Source organism: Bufo bufo, chromosome 9, assembly GCF_905171765.1.
Source record: "Bufo bufo chromosome 9, aBufBuf1.1, whole genome shotgun sequence".
Classification (NCBI taxonomy): Eukaryota; Metazoa; Chordata; class Amphibia; order Anura; family Bufonidae; genus Bufo; species Bufo bufo.
Window position 1 is genome coordinate 33,769,728 of NC_053397.1, and position 24,708 is coordinate 33,794,435.

General features: G+C 44.5%; 1 long non-coding RNA gene across 1 annotated transcript; it reads left to right on the forward strand.

Moving 5' to 3' along the window:
* Positions 1-12,513: 12,513 nt before the first annotated feature.
* LOC120978980 lies at positions 12,514-23,540 on the forward strand. The gene is made up of 3 exons (XR_005774219.1): positions 12,514-12,639; positions 21,863-22,005; positions 23,495-23,540. It is a non-coding gene; the product is annotated as an uncharacterized LOC120978980 (long non-coding RNA).
* Positions 23,541-24,708: the final 1,168 nt, after the last annotated feature.

The window sequence follows — 24,708 nt, forward strand, 5'->3', positions numbered from 1 at the left end:
TGTTTTGCAATGCCGGATCCGGCACTAATGCAAGTCAATGGGAATTAATGCCGGCATTCTGGCGACTGATCAGGCATTTTGGACGGACATAATACCGCAGCATGCTGCTGTATTATGTCCGGCCAAAACGCATGACAGTGACTGAACGGAAGGCATACTGATGCAAACTGAACGGATTTCTATCCATTCAGAATGCATTGGGATATGCCTGATCAGTTATTTTCCGGCATAGAGCCCTTTTGCGGTCCCCAATGCATGTGCAACATCTGTGCGGTGGCCGGTCAACATGAATGGGTCCGTGATCCATCCGCACCGCAAAAGAAAAATAGAACATGTTCTATTTTTTTGCAATGAGGAGGCACGGACAGAAACACCACGGAAGCACTCCATAGTGCTTCCGTGGGGTTCCGTGCCTCCGTTCTGCACTGCAGCTCCAGATTGCGGACCCATTCAAGTGAATGGGTCCACATCCGCGATGCAGGGAGCACATGGCCGGTGCCCACATATTGCGGACTCGCCGTCTGCAGGCTGCAATACGGCCACGGCCGTGTGCATGAGGCCTAAGGCAAGACAAGTTCCCAGGGTACGCAATGGTATAGCAGACTCTCTTTGCCCCCCTTCCAGATGATTAAAGGGAACCTGTCAGCGGGATTTTGGGTATAGAACTGAGGTCATGGGTTGCTAGATGGCCGCTAGCACATCCGCAATACCCAGTCCCCATAGCTCTGTGTGCTTTTATTGTGTAAAAAAAACTCATCTCAGGTTAATTTGCATATGAATCATATCGGTTTTTATACACAATAAAAGCACACAGAGCTATGGGGACTGGGTATTGCGGATGTGCTAGAGGCCATCTAGCAACCCATGTCCTCAGTTCTATACCCAAAATCCTGGTGACAGGTTCCCTTTAAGTTCCGCAGTCTGGCTCCACATGTGGAGCAGTCAGCAGCTGCAGTGTCACCCTGCTTATGGCACATCGTTTTCAGAGAAATGTTGAACTGGTTGAAGCAATCCATCCTGGAATTTGTTCCTCTTTTTTATATATATTTATTTAAACATTTCCTGCTGGTAAACCCTTAATATTCAGAAATATACTCTGTAGAGCTTTTTAATATTATTTGTGCACACAAACATACAGGCGTTTGGCTTATTCGGCTACTCAGTTTTATGTAGCTGCCTAAGGGCTTGTTCACACGACCGTTGCCCCTCCGTGCCCGTGCAGTGGACCGCAAATTGCGGTCCGCAATGCACGGGCACTGGCCATGGGGCTGCCGCATGCAGATCGCGACCCCATTCACTTGAATGGGGTCCGCGATCCGTCCGTTCCGCAAAAAGATAGAACAAGTTCTATCTTTTTGCGGTGCGGAGGCACGGGACGGAACCCCAGGAAGCACTCCGTAGTGCTTCCGTGGGGTTCCGTTCCGTGCTTCCATTCCGGACCGCATCTCCGGATTTGCAGAGCCATTCAAGTGAATGGGTCCGCATCCATGATGCGGAATGCACACGGCCTGTGCCCCGTGTATTGCGGACCCACCGTATGCATAATACGGCAACGGAGGGGCAACAGTCGTGTGAACAAGCCCTAAGCCTGCACTACAGACTCTCACGCAGGTCTTAGTTTATTTGCAGCACTATGAAGCTGATGTAGCTGCTATTAGCACAATTACCTAGCGTTCTGTTTGTTTAAGATTTTGTTGCTGATAAATTAGAAGTGTAGAAGGCCATGAAATGGTTAATGAAAGGGCCAGGGACTGCAGCGGAGAAGGAAAGAAAAGTGATTGGAGGATTTGCACCCCCTTTTCCCGCCGGTTAGGTTATGGGGGGGGAGCTGGGTAGTTTATAAAAGAGACGGGATGTGATAACTGCCTACCTGTAGCGGGGAGTCAGCGTGAGGAACACCCACCCTACCCCTTTTCTATTTATAATATTTGTATTTCTTTTATGTTTAGATTTCATTATATGGAATTAATGTTTATTTCCTTTTAAGTCCATTGACTTACTTTTATAGCCGCTGGTCTGTAGACCGGGGCTGAGTTCTCAGTTTGCCAAGGTAATTGTCACAGCTGTGGTGGTAGTCTGTGCCCAAAGAAAGAAAGGGAGGTCCTCATGCTTGCTGTACAACAGCTTGCATTCGGATGAGATAGATAAAAAAAAAAAAAGGATAAAGATAAGACCGAAGTTGGATCGTATCGTCCAATTTCATTACTCAATACCGATTACAAAATACTTGCCAAACTGCTCGCTAATAGGTTGAGGGGGGGTAATATACTGTCTTATCCACCCGGATCAAACGGGGTTCATCCCAAAAAGAAATATACAATCTAATATCCGTAGAGCCTTTCTTAACATATATGTCGGGGATGGGGAGGACCGCTCCATCCTGTCTTTGGATGCCGAGAAAGATTTTGAAAGGGTGGAGTGGCCCTTCCTATGGGGAACCCTGACCAGAATGAACTTGGGTGAACATTTCACTAAATGGATATAGCTGCTCTACTCCTGGTCCAGTGTTAAAATAAATGGGATTGATTCAGAACAGTTCCCCCATAGCGAGGCACTAGGCAGGGATGTCCCCTTTCACCTCTGATATTCGCCCTGGTCTTAGAGCCTCTTGCATGCAGAATCAGACAGTCTAAAGAAAAAGAAAAAAAATGTGTTTAATCAGTGACACGTTAGACAGGGTCTGGAATAAAACTAAAAAGATATTGGGTGTAAGCAGCCCCACACTTTTTACTCCACTTTGGCACAATTACAATTTAAAAGAGTTTAGGTTAATTGAAGATTATAAGTATTGGGATTCACGTGGCATCAACCATTTAACCCAAATAATATCACATGGAAGTATTATCCCTTTTGACGATTGAATAAAGGGTATAAATGTCACTTCTCTAGATAGATATAGATATGCACAAATTAGACACGCATACACGAACACCCAGGATAAAGATTCTTTGATCACTAGGGCAAACTCCTTCTTGGATTACTGTTTTAAATTTAGGGTTACACAACTCACTCTCTCACAAATATATCGTAGATTTCGGGACTGCTTAGGAGAAATAACAACATTTAAAAGCGAGGGAGGATGGGAAGCTGAATTAGGCGTAGGAAGTACTGTTGATTGGGATATAGTATATTGAAATATAAAAAAAGCATCGATATCCCAAAAATATAGATTAATCCAGTTTAGGATTGTACATCAAGATAGTTTAGGGCTCTTTCACACTTGCGTTGTTCTTTTCCGGCATAGAGTTCCATCGTCGGGGCTCTATGCCAGAAGTATCTTGATCAGGATTATCCCCATGCATTCTGAATGGAGAGAAATCCGTTCAGGATGCATCAGGATGTCTTCAGTTCAGGACCGGAACGTTTTTTGGCGGGAGAAAATACCGCAGCATGCTGCGCTTTTTGCTCCCGCCAAAAATCCTGAACACTTGCCGCAAGGCCGGATCTGGAATTAATGCCCATTGAAAGGCATTAATCCGGATCCGGCCTTAAGCTAAACGTCGTTTCGGCGCATTACCGGATCCGACATTTAGCTTTTTCTGAATGGTTACCATGGCTGCCAGGACGCTAAAGTCCTGTTTGCCATGGTAAAGTGTAGTGGGGAGCGGGGGAGCAGTATACTTACCGTCCGTGCGGCTCCCGGGGCGCTTCAGAGTGACGTCAGGGATGAAGAAGTCAGAACCCATAAGACTTCGAAACGCGTCTGGTAGAAATTTGGACCCTCCAATACCACCATTTCTGCGTACGCTACAGACCACCAGGATCTGCACCTCTCTCTTATCTGCTGGCTGAGAACAGATTGTCCCGTGCCTACTAAAGAAATTCCCTAGAGCCACACTGTTCCACTCCACCTTAATTGGAACAACCCAGGATTTGAGCACGAGGGACGCTGAAACAGCAGAGACCAGAGGAAAGGCTTTATTGCGCTTTGGAGGTAAGGGAGTAGTACAGCTCATAAAGAGGTGGGACGCCACCAGAGAGCTGGAATCCCAAATTATTCAAGCTAATCTGTGAAATTGATAGTGTTTCTATAACGAAATATTGACTTTGTGAGCCGAACAAATATATAGTGTTGGATCGATACAACACCTGTAACTCACAGCCAATAATCGAACTGAAACCACGTCCTGCTATCTGGGAAAATTATACAAATGCATTCCAACATGTTTAATGGCGATTATTAATGCCAAATATTTGGTGACCATCCAATCGAGATTCTGGTTTGAATGACTATTATACCTGTTAACCAGAGCATATTGCGAATTGCGGTTATTGAATTTTTGTGGTTATCGAATATATGGTGATGGTCTGATCGATAACCTGAACGATCACCTTTATTCGATGACCTGACTACATTTGCTGCTAGGCACATAGGTTCAACGTATACCCTATTCCTCAGCCTTTAACATAATAATCGTAATTTTAGTGACGTTTTAATGGTTTTATTGTGTATTTCTAGTACAATTTACGTATCTTGTATGTTGATTTTAGATGTATGATTTTTAGTAATTTGTGACCTGCAGAATATTTGAATATAATAAAATTAAATGTTTGAGCAGTCTTCCGGATATATGAGTGCCATATCTTCCTTAACTATCTTTTTGTATTAATCTTTTGGTGTGTGGAGTTCACACCGAGATATAGAGCACCATCCCATCCCCATTGATTAGTAGAGCCACCCCATTCTGCCAATACATTAGGATTGTACATCGCCTGTATTACTCCCCTGCCTTACTCGCCAAAATACAGTTGCAAGAAAAAGTATGTGAACCCTTTGGAATTATATGGATTTCTGCACAAATTGGTCATAAAATGTGATCTGATCTTGATCTAAGTCACAACAATAGACAATCACAGTCTGCTTAAACTAATAACACACAAAGAATTAAATGTTACCATGTTTTTATTGAACACACCATGTAAACATTCACAGTGCAGGTGGAAAAAGTATGTGAACCCCTAGACTAATGACATTTCCAAGAGCTAATTGGAGTGAGGTGTCAGCCAACTGGAGTCCAATCAATGAGATGAGATTGGAGGTCTTGGTTACAGCTGCCCTGCCCTATAAAAAACACACACCAGTTCTGGGTTTGCTTTTCACAAGAAGCATTGCCTGATGTGAATGATGCCTTGCACAAAAGAGTTCTCAGAAGATCTACAATTAAGAATTGTTGACTTGCATAAAGCTGGAAAGGGTTATAAAAGTATCTCCAAAAGCCTTGCTATTCATCAGTCCACGGTAAGACAAATTGTCTATAAATGGAGAAAGTTCAGCACTGCTGCTACTCTCCCTAGGAGTTGCTGTCCTGTAAAGATGACTGCAAGAGCACAGCGCAGACTGCTCAATAAGGTGAAGAAGAATCCTAGAGTGTCAGATAACGACTTACAAAAGTCTCTGGCATATGCTAACATCCCTGTTAGCAAATCTACGATACGTAAAACACTAAACAAGAATGGATTTTATGGGAGGAGACCACAGAGGAAGCCACTGCTGTCCAAAAAAACATTGCTGCACGTTTACAGTTTGCACAAGAGCACCTGGATGTTCCACAGCAGTACTGGCAAAATATTCTGTGGACAGATGAAACCAAAGTTGAGTTGTTTGGAAGAAACACACAACACTGTGTGGAGAAAAAGAGGCACAGCACACCAACATCAAAACCTCATCCCAACTGTGAAGTATGGTGGTGGGGGCATCATGGTTTGGGGCTGCTTTGCTGCGTCAGGGCCTGGACGGATTGCTATCAACGAAGGAAAAAATAATTCCCAAGTTTATCAAGACATTTTGCAGGAGAACTTAGGGCCATTTGTCCATCAGCTGAAGGTCAACAGAAGATGGGTGCTGCAACAGGACAACGACCCAAAGCATAGAAGTAAATCAACAACAGAATGGCTTAAACAGAAGAAAATACGCCTTCTGGAGTGGCCCAGTCAGAGTCCTGACCTCAACCCGATTGAGATGCTGTGTCATGACCTCGAGAAAGCGATTCACACCAGACATCCCAAGAATATTGCTGAACTGAAACAGTTCTGTAAAGAGGAATGGTCAAGAATTACTCCTGACCGTTGTGCACGTCTGATCTGCAACTACAGGAAACGTTTGGTTGAAGTTATTGCTGCCAAAGGAGGTTCAACAAGTTATTAAATCCAAGGGTTCACATACTTTTTCCATCTGCACTGTGAATGTTTACATGGTGTGTTCAATAAAAACATGATAACATTTAATTCTTTGTGTGTTATTAGTTTAAGCAGACTGTGATTGTATATTGGTGTGACTTAGATGAAGATCAGATCACATTTTATGACCAATTTGTGCAGAAATCCATATCATTCCAAAGGGTTCACATACTTTTTCTTGCAACTGTATATAGGGAAAGAAGGGATACGTGTTGGAAGTGTTCGGTTGAAAATGCTGGTCTAGGTCACTTGCTATGGGATTGCCCAGAAATAAGTGGATTTTGGACCAGCATTTATGAAGAACTACATAGCAGATATAAGATTAAATTGAACCGCTGTTTTACGCAGGCAATATTAGGTCTTTTCTCCCATATGGATTTAACGCCCTATCAGATTAGAATCTCTTTGGAGAGCTTCATGGCCGCAAAGGCCTTGATTCTTAAATATTGGGGCACAAAAAACAGTCCTACTTACTTTGAGTGGAGGGCTCGGATAGATACCATTGATGTTTATAGAAGAATGGTAAGAAAAGCAGAGTAGTCCTGGAAGGGGCAGGTCTTTGATACCTTTTCTTCGCTCCAAAGAGCGTGGCTGTTTGTGGTATTGGGGAATGACCACGAGTAGCAACAGGAGACGGCTGGATCCCGCAGCAGTGAATCAAGGGGTGGGGGGTGGGTATAATGGGGTCAACTATATGAATTGGTGTATGATTATCCGTTATTTATAAACTGTTATATTTATTATCCGTTATTTTTAAACTATATGTAATGGAATTCACATTTTTGGCTCAGAAAAACAATAAAGATTTTTTTTCAAAAAAAAAAAGAGAACATCGGTAGTTGGCTTAAAGGGCATAGACATAATGTTTAATTTAATAAAGCTGTGGCCAATCATACTAAACCCAAAACAATGGTGTGTAGTCGTTATTTGTATGGAAGGTGGAGAATCTAGTTAAACGCGGAAAAAGAAAAGGGGGTTTGTGTCAGAGGGTTTGTTATGTGTGATGATCCCTGCAGTCTACCCAACTCCATACACTGTCTCCACAGTTCAATTCAATGGTATAGCTTCATCAGTGGTAATATGAGACCAGCACTTTGCTATTCATGATCTCCCATCCACAACCGCATGAGACATAAGCCAAAACAAGTTCCCAGGGTACGCAATGGTATAGCAGACTCTCTTTGCCCCCCTTCCAGATGATTAAGTTCCGCATTCTGGCTCCACATGCGGAGCAGTCAGCAGCTGCAGTGTCACCCTGCTTATGGGACATCGTTTTCAGAGAAATGTTGAACTGGTTGAAGCAATCCATCCTGGAATTTGTTCCTCTTTTTTATATATATTTATTTAAACATTTCCTGTTGGTAAACCCTTAATATTCAGAAATATACTCTGTAGAGCTTTTTAATATTATTTGTGCACACAAACATACAGGCGTTTGGCTTATTCGGCTACTCAGGTTTATATAGCTGCCTAAGGGCTTGTTCACACGACCGTTGCCCCTCCGTGCCCGTGCTGTGGTCCGCAATGCACGGGCACTGGCCGTGGGGCTGCCGCCTGCAGATTGCGACCCCATTCACTTGAATAGGGTCCGCGATCCTTCCGTTCCGCAAAAAGATAGAGCAAGGTCTATCTTTTTTGCAGTGCGGAGGCACGGAACGGAACCCCAGGAAGCACTCCGCAGTGTTTCCGTGGGGTTCTGTTCTGTGCTTCCGTTCCATTCCGCACCGCATCTCAGGATTTGCGGACCCATTCACGTGAATGCAATACGTCAATGGAGGGGCAACGGTCGTGTGAACAAGCCCTAAGCCTGTACTACAGACTCTCACGCAGGTCTTAGTTTATTTGCAGCACTATGTAGCTGATGTAGCTGCTATTAGCACAATTACCTAGCGTTCTGTTTGTTTAAGATTTTGTTGCTGATAAATTAGAAGTGAACCTAACTCCATACACTGTCTCCACAGTGGGACATCGTTTTCAGAGAATTGTTGAACCTGGTGAAGCAATCCATAGCTCCTACCACCTTCTGATCCTATTACAGCACCTGGCTCTGATGGCTCGATGTCACAAGCAATCGACAGAGAATCCGGAATTCGCACTAGCTTACCTGTGTCAATGAATGGAATGGGAGGGAGTACATTCCCATTTCTTGGATAAGAAAATTGTTTAAGGCCTAAAAAAAAATGTTAAAAACATAATAAAAGATAATAATTAAGCCGATAAATCCTGCACAAATACGGACAAACGGCGACCAATTTCCCCTGCCATTTTGAATCAGCTACTACTGGCCCTTCAAGGTGCGTGTGCTGGTTCTTTCGAAACACTCTTTTTATTTTTCGGCGCTTTTTACATTAACAAATTAATATCACAACGGACCGATTTAAAAGGCAGTTTCCAAAAAGTTGATGTCCGTTTATTTTCTGATTCAATTCTTGCTTGGCTGTCGAATCCAAAAATGGATCAGCAGGGAAATGGTCGTATTGTCCCGTTGTACGCTCAGCTCTTTCGTTATATGAATTCGACCACATTCTAGCAGCCTGTTGTAGCCGGGCGGAGCTGTAAAAATGCCTTTTCACTACACATTCTATTTGGATAGGAGCTGACAACCACGGCTTTTGTACACAGTTTGTCTGAAGTAGAGATCGAAAAAAAAAAGTGGTGGGAAATCTAACCAATACAAATGCCATATTCGTCCCAAGATGGAACATAGCCAGTTCGGGTGTGGGTCATAGGACATTATTTTGTATACTGGGCCTCAAGCGAGCAGCTGTGAGTCCTTACAGCAGCAACTTAGGATTCCCCTCTGTCGCAGGTACAGGTGATATAGAGGGGCATCAGGGGTTTTCGTTGGTCTCAGTTTTACTAAGAAGTAGCCCACATACGGAATCTCTGTCCTTACTCCTTTATTCTTATTATACATGATGGGGGGGAATGACCTGCACTCTTAAAAGAACCAAAACAGTAGATTTAGGTCCCATTCACACGTCGTTGCGGATCCACGGATCCGCAAAACACAGACATGGCAATGTGTGTTCCGCATTTTGCGAACCGCACTTCGCCGGCTCTAATAGAATATGCCTATTCTTGTCCACAATTGCAGACAAGAATAGGACATGTTTTATTTTTTTGAGGGAATGGAAATGCGGACCCGGAATGGGTCCACAATTCCGTTCCGCAAAATGCGGAACGAAATTGCGGACATGTGAATGGGGCCTTAGCCAGACGTTGTGCCCTAGTCAAAGACGTTTCACTGGTTTGGTCAGAAATACTTCTAAATCTTCCTGGTTTGCGGCTGAAACTGAATATAGCGTTTGTCCACTGCATGGGTGTTTTTTTCCATTAGACATAGAGAGATTGAGAGTGGTGGTAATTCCCTGAAAAGACTGGATGGCGTCCACAAACCCAAAAGGCCTAGATATATTGAATATGGATTTTCGGAATGGTATTGACTGGGTTCTGGCCTCGTGGGGCCGTCTCTCAGGTTAGGTTTAACCTTTAAGACGTTGGCAGGGTTATGAGGCCAGAACTTATGGAGTTTGGGGAGGTAATACTGAGACGTGGTACCCAACGGGTTCATCTCTCAGTTGGAGACTCTTGGAAGTTGGGTTATGATATTGTGCCCAAAGCGGCTCTCTGTGGCAGGTATACCGTTTTCACAAGTTATGTGTTGTTATAATTCAATAAAGCTGTGGCCATTTTAAATCCCACATGATGTGTCCGCTTGTTGTTTCGGTTGCGCCACAGCTTCAGTAAAATCTAGTAGGACATATAAGTATTGGTTATGGTATTGCCTATTTGAGATGTAATTTGGCGGTCATAAAACTCGGACATCTGGTGCAGCTCCTGTGTCCACTCCAACTGGGTCCTGTTCTCCGACCTCCCATTTGGATTCCCCAGACACTGGCGCTGCAGACCGGTGGCTTTTCTGCCTGCCAGTAACAAAGTTCTTCTCCCTTAGTGCTACCTCATAGTCTGCACTGCGGTGGCCGCCTCTGAGGTGATCATGTCCGGCTGGCAGGCTGTCACGAGGGTGTCAAGAACCACGCCTGACTCCGTTATACCCGGGGTCAGGAAGTCGCAGCGGTTGGCTGCACGCTCTATGTAAGATAGGGCTGTTTCCTTATGGTAGCTTTCTGGGTTTGCTTTGCAACCCTTTTTGGCTCACTCAGGGATCCGTAGCTCCTTCTCCTCAGCTGTTCCTTGTCCAGCACTCCCAACTTCCTTATATTCCCCTCTCACACTTCTCTGGTTTCCAGGTATAGAGCTTCCTGCCTGGACTTCTATACTGACCCTCTGGAGCTGTGTTGCTGCGTTCTCTGGTTGTTGGTCCAGAACGTTACCCTCCGGATCCTTGTTGGACCTTTGTGGTCTGCTGTGGTCGCCCACCTGGGTGTATGTGTTTGTCTGTATTGTCTGTCCTCTCCCTGGTGTTTCCCTCTTAGTGTCAGTGGTGCGGACTAGCGATCCCACCGGCCTGTTCACTATCTAGGGCTCATTTTAGGGATAGCCAGGGTTTAGGCACGTGATCGCCGCACGGGTGAGGAACCCGTCTAGGGACGTCAGGGCAGTCAGGTGCCAGCCGCAAGGTGAGTCAGGGGTCACCACCTTTCCCTCTCCCTTGGGCAGGGCTTTCCCTTTTCCCTCCCTGTGCGTGACGCCGGTCATTACACAGGCGGTACATCCTCATACGCTGGACCGGTCAGCTGCTGGTTGTCGATCTGGGTCTGTATCAATGTGGCTCAAGTATGAACACTCCTCCCTTCCAAATTCCCACCCCCGGTGCAGGCATCCAATCCTTCTGCCGGCACCAAACCAAGGAGGGTAGATGGTAAAAATTATTATGCATATGTGCAGTAAACCGGATTGGGGAAATTGCACACTGGCGCAATGTTAATAGTTTTTAGTTATTGACGCCAATTGCAGCTTGCGCAGGTACTGTAGCAGGGCCCTTTAAGATGTTATAACTCACGTACCAGGTGAGGATTGCCAGAGAGGGAATAGTGTCTCTGTGTAATGTCAACGGTGTCTCCTACCTTGGTACGGCTGGACTCCTGGATCCTGGCTCACATGCAATAAAATTGAGTGTGGTTAGCAGGAGTAATAGAGGAATAATGGAGGTCCAGACAGGAGATATAACCCAACTTGTCTTTACTTAAGGATTAACAGCTTTGATCCATACTGTTAGAGCAATAGTCTTGGGTCCCAGCAGGTATTGGCAATATGTGGCAGGAATTTATATGTATTCTGCTTCTGGTCATATGCCTAGTAGATCTGGCAGGTATCTATCTTCTGCTCTGTCTGTAGTCTGCTTAGTTTGGGCCTGACTAGCTGAGGAGGTACTTGGTTTCTCCTGGTCTTTGGATCTGTACTCACAGGACTGCTCGCAGGGTATGGTGGTGTCTTCCTGGAGATCTATAGTTCTGTAGATGGCTGCTTGCTTTGTCCACCAGCTGAGGTAGATGACTCAGGCTGGGAAGAATGATCTGGGCCTCAGCCGAGGCTCGATCCTGTCTTGGGATCCCTGTTTCTGGGAGCTCCTACTAACACAGCCTTCCCCAGCAGGGGGCTGCTACACACTCACTAAACTTCCTTCTCCTCCTCATGAGACAGGACATGGGAACATCCAACTTCTGCTCACACAGGGGAGACTAACCTAGAATGAACTATTCCAGGCTAGAAATACTAACTGGCTCTGGGCTGCTACATATTGCTGCCACCTCCTGGTGTACAGGGAAATTACAGCAGATACATAAAACAGGCATGGAAAATACATATCATGGCAATGCAAAGTTAGATTACACAAGATGGAAATACACATATACACCTAACATTATTATAGCAGGGAAACAGAGTTTAGTGACATACTCTGGGATGTTACACATGTGCAAACCATGTCAGAGAAAATTACCAGCAATTATAATTTCCAGTAAAAATAAAATACCGGCACCGACCTTCTGGATGAAATATTGGTTAGGTCGATGGTTTACCCGCCAGGTGGCAACCCTAGTTGTATGCCATGCTTTATTTCTGCTGTGTGTGTCTGAAGGACTGTGCCCAAAATATGAAGGGTAGAAGAGATCCCTGGTCATTATTTCTGTTTTCTCCTGTGGCTCTGACTCTGTGTAGATTTTATAAAACTGCATTATGTTTTCTGTTATTACTGTGACTTGTTATTTTGATGTTAATGGTTAACTCTGAGAATTGTTCCGGGTTCAGGTTTTCCTCCTGTTTAAGTGCTTGGTATAGGAGTTATTATTATAATGTGCTTGCTCCTGGTTGTGAACAGAGGCCGGAAATCTAAGAGTAATTCCACAGCACAATGCAGAAGGTCAAAGACAAGAAAAGTCAGATCGAAAGTGAAACCAGGGTCTGTCCTGTATAAATAGAGGACGATTTTCTTTCTATCCCAGAGCTCTGCAGAAGATCACAAACCTCTGCATCCTGCTTGAAGGACTCCGGAGAAAGGTAAATCACGTTAGGAACTAAAAGGTCATTTGTTCTTTTTTTTTTTTCTCCTTTTTGCTCTTCCTTTCTTCTGTTGCTCTTATTTCTCTGTTTCTAAAATCCTGGCTGCAGCATTTTATGTTATTGATAAAACATGAAGGGTGTCATTTACTAAGCTGAAATACGCCTAAATTAGGCGTATTTCAGGCGCAGATAGCGGTGCAACAGTTAGTCAGGTCTAACATTGCGGGCGTGGCATGGAAGGGATCGGTAGGCCCATCTCCTTCACCATTTTCTACGCTTGTTTTTGGCCTAGAAAATGATCTAATGTAAGATAGCTCGGAAGCTGTCTTACATTTAGAACTGGCGCTGGATGCGCCGAAGTTATGGAGAGGCCGGCGCTTATTCATAACTTTGGCGGACCCAGATCTCTGCCAGATACACTGCCACCTGCTGGATAACCAGGCATGTTACATGTAATACAATGTTATAAAGGCACAATATGAAAGGACCTGGAATCAAATACACAGATGACATTTGTTAGCCATTAGAGACAGTAGTAAGGTGTAAGAATGGTAGTGCCCCCTCTGGGGTACTACAGATCTTCCCTCCTCATCCTACAGACACAGAGCTGACAGATTAGAGGAGTTCTGCAGAGCATTGCACAAGAACATGTAGCAGGAAGATCCTGAGTGTATCAGCAATGTCATTGTACAGCTGGGACTTGTAGTCCTACACATACAACATGATGAGGAGTATCCCAGCAGTCAGACATGTCACTCAGGGCAGCTCTGTTATTCACTACCTTTGCAGAGCAGGGTTTGCAGAGATTGTTGTTATTGCAGGTAAACAGAGGCCAGAAGAGAATGAGGGAAATGAGGAAATAGATACTTTTTTTTACCTAAAACTTGCTTAGCTTATCTATATATTGCTGACCATCAGATTTAGGGCTCATGCACACAAATGTTTTTTGCGTTCCGTATACGGGCTGTATTTTGATTCTGTATACTGTCCGTATATGGAACCATTCATTTTAATGGGTCTGCAAAAGATGCGGACAGCACTCTGTGTGCTGTCCGCATCCATTGCTCCGTAAAAATTATGAGGCATGTCTTATTCTTGTCCGTTTTGCGGACAAGAATAGGCATTTCTATAATGAGCCTCCCATTTGGATTCCCCAGACACTGGCACTGCAGATCGGTGGCACTTCTGCCTGCCAGTAACAAAGTTCTTCTGCCTTAGTGCTTCCTCGTAGTCTGCACTGCGGTGGCCGCCTCTGAGGTGATCATGTCAGGCTGGCAGGCGGTACATCCTCATACGCTGGACCAGTCAGCTGCTGGTTGTCCATCTGGGTCTGTATCAATGTGGCTCAAGTATGAACACTCCTCCCTTCCAAATTCCCACCCCCGGTGCAGGCATCCGATCCTTCTGCCCACTTCCGCCGGGACCACCTCTGTTGTACAGAGAATGGGTCTTTCTCTGTACAACATTGAAATGTATGGGTTCTGGTGAGGTGAAATTTGTTGTTCAGATTGCTTTTAGCATGCATTAGCACTGCATGGTAAACCATATTTGCTGTTTTCCTATGGAGCCCTGCCACCATCAGGCTTCCATAGGAACTACAGTTCTGATACGCTGGGTTTATTCAGAGAAACCCAGCGCATCTGAGATAAGACATAGCTCCCCTGTTGGCCAACCAGGGTAGGAGTTTCTGGCCTGAAGTGCAGTACTTCTGCGTTTTTAGCCTTCAGATACTTGGCGTTATCTCTGATCGTAGACATTAGCCCTTGTTTGGTAGAACTACCTCTATACATGCTCTTAATAACATTTACACATGATATAAAAACCCTCGGTACCGAAGCCAACTTCAGATCCAAGTTTTAAACTGGTTTTCAAGTTTAAAATCCCGAAGTTATTCACCAAAGTCCCGCAAAACTACGGTGACCTACACCTCTCCCATATCCCCGGACTTGAGAACAGACATGGTGGTGGAGTCGACATACTCCTGTCCCCACAATGCCAATTCCAGGTCCTCCCCCCAGTTCCATCACTCTAATTCCCTTCTTTTGAGGTCCAGACACTCAGGCTCTTCCATCCCTTTTCCCTCAGAGTATCGGTTGTATAACGTCCCTCTGGCTCACCCACCCAGCTCCTGGACCACTTTGCTGCCTGGCTGCCACACTTCCTGTCCTCAAAATGATCAACCCTTATCTTGAGAGACTTCAATATCCCCATAAACAGTCCCATCTGCCCGTCTGCCTCCCAGTTTCTCTCTCTAACCTCCTCTCTTGGCCTTTCACAACTTTCTAACTCTCAAACACATAAACATGGGAACACACTTGACCTTGTCTTCTTCTGGCTTTGTTCAATCTCCATCAACTATAATAACTCACTTCTCCCACTCTGACCGCAACATCCTCTCCTTCACTCTCACAAATCCACACCCATCCCAGCACACTCCTACTTATTACATATATGGAAATCTACAGGCCATTGACCCCCCTACACTTACATTCTACACTCATCATTGTCCACAATCTCTTCCCTCTTCTGCCCTGATCTGGCTGTAAATCACTATAATGACACCCTCAGAAGTATCCTGGATGTAGTAGCACCCCCTACCTTCAGAACCTCCAAACATAGACCAATGCAGCCCTGGCTTACACCGCAAACTCGCTTTCTCCAGCATTGCTCCAGGAGTTCCGAATGCCTATGGAGAAAAACCTCACAAACCAGAAAATATCCTGCATTACAAATTAATTCTAAGAACCTATAACTCTGCCCTCCACCTCACCAAGCCTACTTCTAATCTCCTAATCACCTTAATCGTCTGACTGTCTAACAACCCAAGAACTTACACTTTTCACTCCCTCCTCTGTCCTGAAGATTTGGCCGCCAACTTCACAGAGAAAATAGAAAACATCTGGCATGAAATCAGCTCCCAGACACTAAGTGTAATTGATCCCCTTTCCCTCCGCATCTCTTCTGGCTCATAGTCCACGTTTGACCTAGTCATGGAAGAAGAAGTTGCCAGGCACTTCTCGTTCTACCACATGCACTTCTGACCCCATTCCCTCACAGCTACTTCAGTTTCTCTCTCCAGCTGTCACCACTCCCCTAACAAAAATCTTCAACCTCTCTCTTCCAATATCTTCCACTCCTCTTTCAAACACTCTCCATTATTTAAATAAAACCTCTTTAACCATCCTGCACAACTAACTACAGACTAGTCTCCAACCTTCCCTTCATCTTTTAACTCCTGGAGCATCTGGTCTACTCTTGCCTCATCTGCTATCTCTCTACACACTCTCTCCTTCATCCATTACAATCTGGTTTTCATGCCCTACATTGTACAGAAAATGCCCTCACCAAAGTGACAAATGACCTACTGACAGCAAAATGCAATGGTGACTACTCTCTGATCATTCTCCTTGACCTTTCTGCAGCTTTTGACACTGTAGACCACCATCTCCAACACACCATGCTCCAATCTATCAGCCTGAAGGACACTGCCCTCTCCTGGTTTTCTTTATATCTTACTGACCAGTCTTTCAATGTATCATTCCCTGGCTCCACTTCCTCTCCTCTCCCTCTTGCTGTTGGGGGTTCCTCAGGGTTCAGTCCCAGGCCCTCTCCTCTTCTCTCTCTACACAGTCCCAATTGGACAGACCATCAGTAGATTTGGTTCCCAGTAACATCTCCCTGCTGATGACACCCAACTATACACTTCATCCACCTGCTGTATTACTGAACAACAGTGACTGTCTGCCATCTCTAACATTATCTCCTCTTTCTATCTGAAACTGAACCTTTCAAAAACTGAACTTCTTGTGTTCTCTCTATCTACTAACCTACCTAAACCAGATATCTCCATCATGCCTAGGCAGCACCCCGCTGTCTCGGTGTTATGTTTTACACTGATCTTTCCTTCACCCCCTATATTCAATCTCTGACCGGCTTATGTCACCTGCACCTCAAAAACATCTCTAGAATCCGCTCCTTTCTCACTATGGAAACAACAAAATCTCTCATTGTTGCCCTGATCCATTCCCTCCTCGATTACTGTAACTCACTAATAATTGGCCTCCCCTCACCAGGCTTTTCCCTATCCAATCTATCCTTAATGCAGCAGCCAGGATCACCTATCTGTCTAACCGTTTCATTCTCACTCACAAAGCTCTTCACAGTGCTGCGCCCCCCTACATCTTTTCCCTCATCTCTGCCTACCATCCTACCCGTGCTCTATGCTCTGCAAACGTTTTAAGACTGACATCCACTGTAATCCGAACCTCTCACTCCCATCTACAAGACTTCTCCCGAGCTGCACCAGTTCTCTGGAATGCCATTCCCCAAGAAATTAGGTTAAATCACAATATGCAGTTTTACTTTGACATCTCCTGATCTGACTCCTCTCCATATATAGACAATCTATCATTAGTTCCTGAACCTGATCCTCGACCAAACTCTCCACCGCACCCGTGTACCCAAAAACACGACACTATCGACTGGTTACTGGCTCGTGCAGCTTTATATCTACTTCCCTATTTTCCCAAGATGGCTGAACCATTGTACAAAACCAGCACTGTTACCTTTTGTGTCACCCCTTTCCCCTCATATATTGTAAACTCTTGCGAGCAGGGCCCTCATTCCTCTTGTTCTAATTATTGACTTGTCTGTTGCTATGTTATTTATGACTGTTTGCACATTAACCCCTGAATTGTAAAGCGCTGCAGAATATGTTGATGCTATATAAATAAAGATTATTATTATATTACTAGCAGAAGGACCTGTATATTTCATCTATTTTATTTAATGTTTGTGTGTGTCATTAAAAGATATCGACAGTATCCATTATAACAGTGACATCTACAGTACCCGCCCCCTTAACAGTAACATCCACAGCGCCCTCCCCTTTAACAATGACCTCCACAGTGGCCGCCCCTTTATTAGTGACCTCCACAGTACCCCGTCTCGATTTCCACAATAACCCGCCCCCTTAACAGTGATCTCCAAAGAGCTCCGTTCCTTTAAATTGTGACCTCCACAACACCCCGCCCCCTTAACAGTGACCTCTACAGCAGCTGGCCCCTTAACAATGACCTCCATAGCAGACCGTCCCCTTAACTGTGACCTCCACCGTTCCCTACCCCCTTAACAGAGACCTCCACAGCCCCCACCCCTTTAACAGTGACCTCCACAGCATCCCGCCCCTGAACAGTGACCTCCACAGCAGACCGCCCCCTTAACAGTGACCAACACAGCAGCCCGCCCCTTTAACAGTGACCTCCACAGCGGCCGTCCCTTTATTAGGGACCTCCACAGTGCCCCCTCTCCTTAACAGTGATTTCTACAACACCCCATCCCCTAACAGTGACCTCTTCAGCAATCTGCCCCTTAACACTGACCTCCATAGTGGACCATCCCCTTAACTGTGACCTCCACAGCAGCCTGCCCCTAGGGTGGCCAGAGTTTCGGTTTTAGACCGGACAGTCCGGCTTTCAGACTCGCTGTCTTCCATCCAGCCTGGACGGACACAGGTTGAACAGCTCACTCTCAGACAGCAGCACTCTGCTGTCTGACCGTGAGCTGCAGGGACAAAGTCACAGTCCCTCCCACCCCTGCAGCTGACAGAAGTTGATTTTTACCTTCATTTTTTCAATCTCTGTCGGCTGCGAAATGAGAGGGGGCATGGCCTAATCAGGTCAAGGGTGTGGCTTAGTGGGACCTGGGTGCAGGGTTTCTTAAGTTGGCCACCCTACCTGCTCCCTGAACTGTTATCTCCACAGCACTCTGCGCCCTTAACAGTGTCATCAACTTTAAAGTGAATCTGTCACCAGTAAGGTGCCCAGAGGGACGTCAATCTTGCAGGAAGGAGCCCAGGCACGCCTCCTAATAGTGCCCAAGCCTGCCCTCATGCTAGGAGCAGGGAAAAGGGGGGCAGTTATGGCTTAAATGTGATGTAGGATGGGTGGGTGTACAGGAGGCGTGCTTGGGCTCCTTCCTGCAAGAATGACACCCCTCTGGCCACCTTACTGGCTCATTTGCATACCAAATAAACAGAATTTTCAGAGGATAAAAAAACATTGATTGCTGGAACAAAGGCACATCTGGAAATAAAGTACTAAGTGCTATTAGACTATGGCTTTACTTCAATAGCGATTATCCTGGTGACAGATTTCCTTTAAAGCTGACCTACAGCAGTGAAGAAAAAGGGCTGGGTTGTTATGGAAACCTGGTGTAAAACTGTGTGTATGTGGAGACTAAGAGCCTGCGAGCTTCTATTGGCTTATAAGGGTCATGTGACCAGGCTTCTATTGGCTAATGCATTTTTTTGTGAATATCTCAGGAACGTTACGTGCTAGAGAGCTGAGGCCCAGTCTAAAACCTTCCCGGACACCTGATGTACCTGTGTACAAATTTTTGTGATTGTAAATGCGACGGTACAGATTCCTTTTGCGGACATACATACACACATACATACACTCAGCTGTATATATTAGACAACAAATTTCCCTCGCTGGAGCCCATACATTTGAATGCTATACAGGGAGTGCAGAATTATTAGGCAAGTTGTATTTTTGAGGATTAATTTTATTATTGAACAACAACCATGTTCTCAATGAACCCAAAAAACTCATTAATATCAAAGCTAAATATTTTTGGAAGTAGTTTTTAGTTTGTTTTTAGTTTTAGCTATTTTAGGGGGATATCTGTGTGTGCAGGTGACTATTACTGTGCATAATTATTAGGCAACTTAACAAAAAACAAATATATACCTATTTCAATTATTTATTTTTACCAGTGAAACCAATATAACATCTCAACATTCACAAATATACATTTCTGACATTCAAAAACAAAACAAAAACAAATCAGTGACCAATATAGCCACCTTTCTTTGCAAGGACACTCAAAAGCCTGCCATCCATGGATTCTGTCAGTGTTTTGATCTGTTCACCATCAACATTGCGTGCAGCAGCAACCACAGCCTCCCAGACACTGTTCAGAGAGGTGTACTGTTTTCCCTCCTTGTAAATCTCACATTTGATGATGGACCACAGGTTCTCAATGGGGTTCAGATCAGGTGAACAAGGAGGCCATTTCATTAGATTTTCTTCTTTTATACCCTTTCTTGCCAGCCACGCTGTGGAGTACTTGGACGCGTGTGATGGAGCATTGTCCTGCATGAAAATCATGTTTTTCTTGAAGGATGCAGACTTCTTCCTGTACCACTGCTTGAAGAAGGTGTCTTCCAGAAACTGGCAGTAGGACTGGGAGTTGAGCTTGACTCCATCCTTAACCCGAAAAGGCCCCACAAGCTCATCTTTGATGATACCAGCCCAAACCAGTACTCCACCTCCACCTTGCTGGCGTCTGAGTCGGACTGGAGCTCTCTGCCCTTTACCAATCCAGCCACGGGCCCATCCATCTGGCCCATCAAGACTCGCTCTCATTTCATCAGTCCATAAAACCTTAGAAAAATCAGTCTTGAGATATTTCTTGGCCCAGTCTTGACGTTTCAGCTTGTGTGTCTTGTTCAGTGGTGGTCGTCTTTCAGCCTTTCTTACCTTGGCCATGTCTCTGAGTATTGCACACCTTGTTCTTTTGGGCACTTCAGTGATGTTGCAGCTCTGAAATATGGCCATACTGGTGGCAAGTGGCATCTTGGCAGCTGCACGCTTGACTTTTCTCAGTTCACACGCTTCTTGCGACCCTGTTGACTATTTTGAATGAAACGCTTGATTGTTCGATGATCACGCTTCAGAAGCTTTGCAATTGCTACATCCCTCTGCAAGATATCTCACTATTTTTGATTTTTCTGAGCCTGTCAAGTCCTTCTTTTGACCCATTTTGCCAAAGGAAAGGAAGTTGCCTAATAATTATGCACACCTGATATAGGGTGTTGATGTCATTAGACCACACCCCTTCTCATTACAGAGATGCACATCACCTAATATGCTTAATTGGTAGTAGGCTTTCGAGCCTATACAGCTTGGAGTAAGACAACATGCATAAAGAGGATGATGTGGTCAAAATACTCATTTGCCTAATAATTCTGTACAGGGTGTATGGATCCAAACCTCGCTTTGCTCAACGCTAGTCGTAAACAATTAATACGAGCAGTGTATATGTGATGGAACAATGAATCAAGCCAGCAAAGGAAGCAATATGGACAAGCACAATACATTAGTAAGCGCCTCGTATTTACTTTCTCTACATGATAAACGTCATTTGCCAAAGTGAGACGACCCCTTTAATGTAAATCAGGGTTCCTGTGTGCTCCATTTGTTGGAAGAAAATGCACCCTAGATACATGTATGTTATTGCAAAAAACGACATGAGTTTTTTTGTGCATTTTTTTTAATGCACTAAAAATGTAGCACAGCCACGACGTGTGGCAGCACCCTTACTGTGCAGCTATTAACAATGAAGACCACATAAACAACGCGGTTATAATTAGTTGATATTTGGCAGCTCTGTCTTCTTTGATTCCAGATGGCTTCATCTCAACGACAGCTTGCATAGCATATGGTCATACATTTAGAATTTTTAGGGTTATTACACACTAAAGGTCCATTTACACATCCGTGTGTGTTTTGCGAATCCACGGATCCGCGGATCCGCAAAACACAGACTCCGGCAATGTGCGTTTCGCATTTGCGGACAAGAATAGGGCATGTTCTATTTTTTTTCAGGAACGGAAATGTGGACCCAGAAGTGCGGGTACGCATTTCCGGATCGGGGCCCCATAGAAATGAATGGGTCCGCAATTCCGTTCCGCAAAAAGCGGAACAGAATTGCGGACGTGTGAATGGACCCTAAGGAGGATATTTATCAAAGAATGTCTTTTTACCCCAGACTATGATTCCCTCTGTGCTGGAGGAGAAAGTGTCTAATTAATGATAAGACGCAGGCCTAGTCATAAATTAGGCACACCTCTAAGTCTGTGTGCCTGGTGTAAAAACTAACCCAGCCCCTGACTGGAGTAGTTTTTACTTCTTTTTTGCACCGGGTGTAAATGTTATTAAAAACATGTATGGAGGGAGTTGTTCAGCTCTTCCATTATGCAAATGTTCACTAGTACTCAGTAAAACCGGGGAGCGGTGAATACAGCAATTCTAGTTTTATAGTCCAATGCATCTTATACAGCGAAAAATACAGTGTTGAAAAATGATGTTCCGTTTTTGCCTTTTCTGAAAGATGATTAAAAAAAAATTTTGACTGACCCTCGTATTTCCTATAGACTTCCATGTAACATCTGGAGTTCTGCAAAAATGCCAAAAAGGCAAGTATTTTAGACAAGGAGTAAATCATTTGCAATAATATAATATCGTAGTAAATGTGCTGAAGAATGGATATGCGCAAAGAACTGCTAATTTTCATATAGTAAGTATAGCAGTGATGCAGCTTACATTTATTCATGTTTTCAGTGTTTGCATGTGTCTTTGTGCATAAAGCAGTGTGCTGCTACTTGTAGTTCTTAAAGGTTTAAAGTTGGCCATACACATGATAACCGAACAACTATTCTTCCTGGCTCCACTTTGAACATGGTCACGTGGTCAGCTTAAAGGGGTTTTCCAATTTGCATCAACATCCTTTAAAATAATTTATGAAGATAGCTGTAATTTTATAATGTATTTCCTTTACATTTTACCTATTGATCCTATCTTCAGTTCTGGTCTGTGGTCACATGACCACGTCCATGTAACTCTTTCTTGTGATGTCCATGGGCGTGTCAAAGGAGCAATAGGGGCAGTGATAGGGGAGTGTCTATGTAACTAGCTAAGGGAGGCGATATAAACTAGCTGGGCATTGTTAGGGGCGGTGCCAGAGCTGCGGCAGAGAAAGGAGAAGTGCATAATGGGTTTGGTTGTGTGGCGAAACCAGCCGTTCACCTAATGATATGCACTCAGACTTGAGCTATCTGGGAATATGTTAAATGTCTGTGTTTGCTGTGGGGGTGTGACATTGTGTGTTTGAGTGGTGATTTCTGTCCTGTTGTCCCCACATGTGTATTGGCGATTTCCCTTTGTCCTGAGAGATAATTGAATTGCTCCTCGGGTGTCTCCAGGGCAGAGAGGAGGAAACCATGATGCATTGTGGGGATGTGTTGTGTCTGTGTATCCTGAATTGCTGCATATCTGTCCTGTGTCACAGTCTTCCTTCTGGTCCCCTAGGGGCGTGTCCACCAGATGGGGACCTGCATAAATACGGGCGGGTAGCCCTCAATAAAGGGTGCTGCTTTATACCTTCATGAAGTCTTGGCTCATGTTTGGGGAATGCGATAACTACACTCTTGGGGATTGCTATATCACAATACTCCCCTGAGTATAAGCTCTTGTAAGAGCTTGTTCCTGGTTCCTGTCTCTGGATTTAGGAGAGGTTCACCCACTGGAGCCTAGAGCCTTGTCGTAGGTCCAGGGTGGGTAGGAGACGGCGAGACCTCCACCAAGCTTCGGCGGTTTGTGGGGTCTGCAGCGCTGACTATGTCAAGTGGAGTGCTTGGAGTCCTCTGGAAGCACTAGGAGCATCTATTGACGGAGGTACCCGGTCGGGGTGCTAGGCGTTCCGTTACAGGTTGGATACAGGAACAGGAAGTGCTACAGACAGGATAGAAACAAACCAGAGGGATTGGTTTACTTGGTAAAAATGGGTCAGGAAAGTCCAAACTAAAAAATAAAGTCAGGGAGAAGATGTATATGAGCAACTACATGATTATATTTGCTAAAAAACATAATAATCCCAGATAACCTCTTTAAGTTAAAATGCAGCTGTAGAATTGCAAATAAGCATTCTGTGCATTGTAGGACTGAAGTACATGAAAATGTAACCAGATTTGAAACTGAAAAAAATGTACACTTTTTTTTTTTTACAGATGCTGATTGTAACCACTTAAAAAATAATCCTGCTGGAAAACAAATATTTTTCTGCTGCATTGGCGGAGACTTTGCTTACAGTAAGTAAATAGGTTACTACTTACTACTTCTTCATTATTTTTTGCAACTAAAAGATTTATGGCACATCGCATGGTTGGTCATTGACTATGGAACCTCTGAAAGACGCTGAGCAGAAATATGATCGGTATTGACCATTCCAATTATTTTGAGGACAACTTGAAAGGGAATCAGGCTCTGCTTAGCAGTCAGGTCCGGTCTGCCATCTTAGCTACTGTATTGTGACTTTGTATGAACCTTTTACAATATACTCTTCTTTTTATATATTGTTATGGATCAAGATGAGTAGAAATATCTGATCCAATGCTGGCGCTGTGATCGGGGAGAAGGAGGAATTCATTCCAGTGTATGTCTAATAAAAGACTTCATTGGACTTGTATTAACAACATGTTTCAAGGGTGAATTTCCCTCACTGTACAATGTTTTTTTCTCCTTCTTTGGAGTATTGTTGGCAGAAAGCCTAGAACATAGGAATATGACGTCCACCCCAATCCTGTTTGGATATAAGACATATACGTAACATATGGCCAAAGGGGATAGTATCATTGTTGATGTGGGAATGGAAAACCTAAAACATCTTTTTGATATCTGTACAAAAATTTGTAATGGTAAAAAGGATGGCACTACTATGACCCCTCAATATGGTAATGTTTGCGTGGGTCAGCTCGAGTCCCGGGTGCATATATCCTCTTCAGCGGTGCTCAGCTCCAAATAGAAGCAAGTCATATAGGCCACAAAAAGAAACAGAAAAAAGGCAGCACTCACCACATAACGTGGAATCTTCTTTTATTAATCCAGGTGGGTTACATGCATTTGTGTAGCAGGGAGGGCGGACAAGCGTACCTCACCACAGTGAGCTCGTGGCGACGGCCGTTTTGCGCCGGATCGCGCTTTCTTAGGCCACTGACGACAGGACGCTTGTACGTCCTACCCTTTATATCCTCGATACACCCAAAGAATATGGAGACATAAAAAAAAAACAATATGGAGACATAGCACGACAATTAAAACAACAACAATACTCTTTACAGAAATACACTCAGATCATTCTTTTCATTTAATCCTAACGGACCCGAGCATCGGAACGCATGATACGTTTGGCATAGACTCCTGATTGTCTCCCCTATACGCTTTC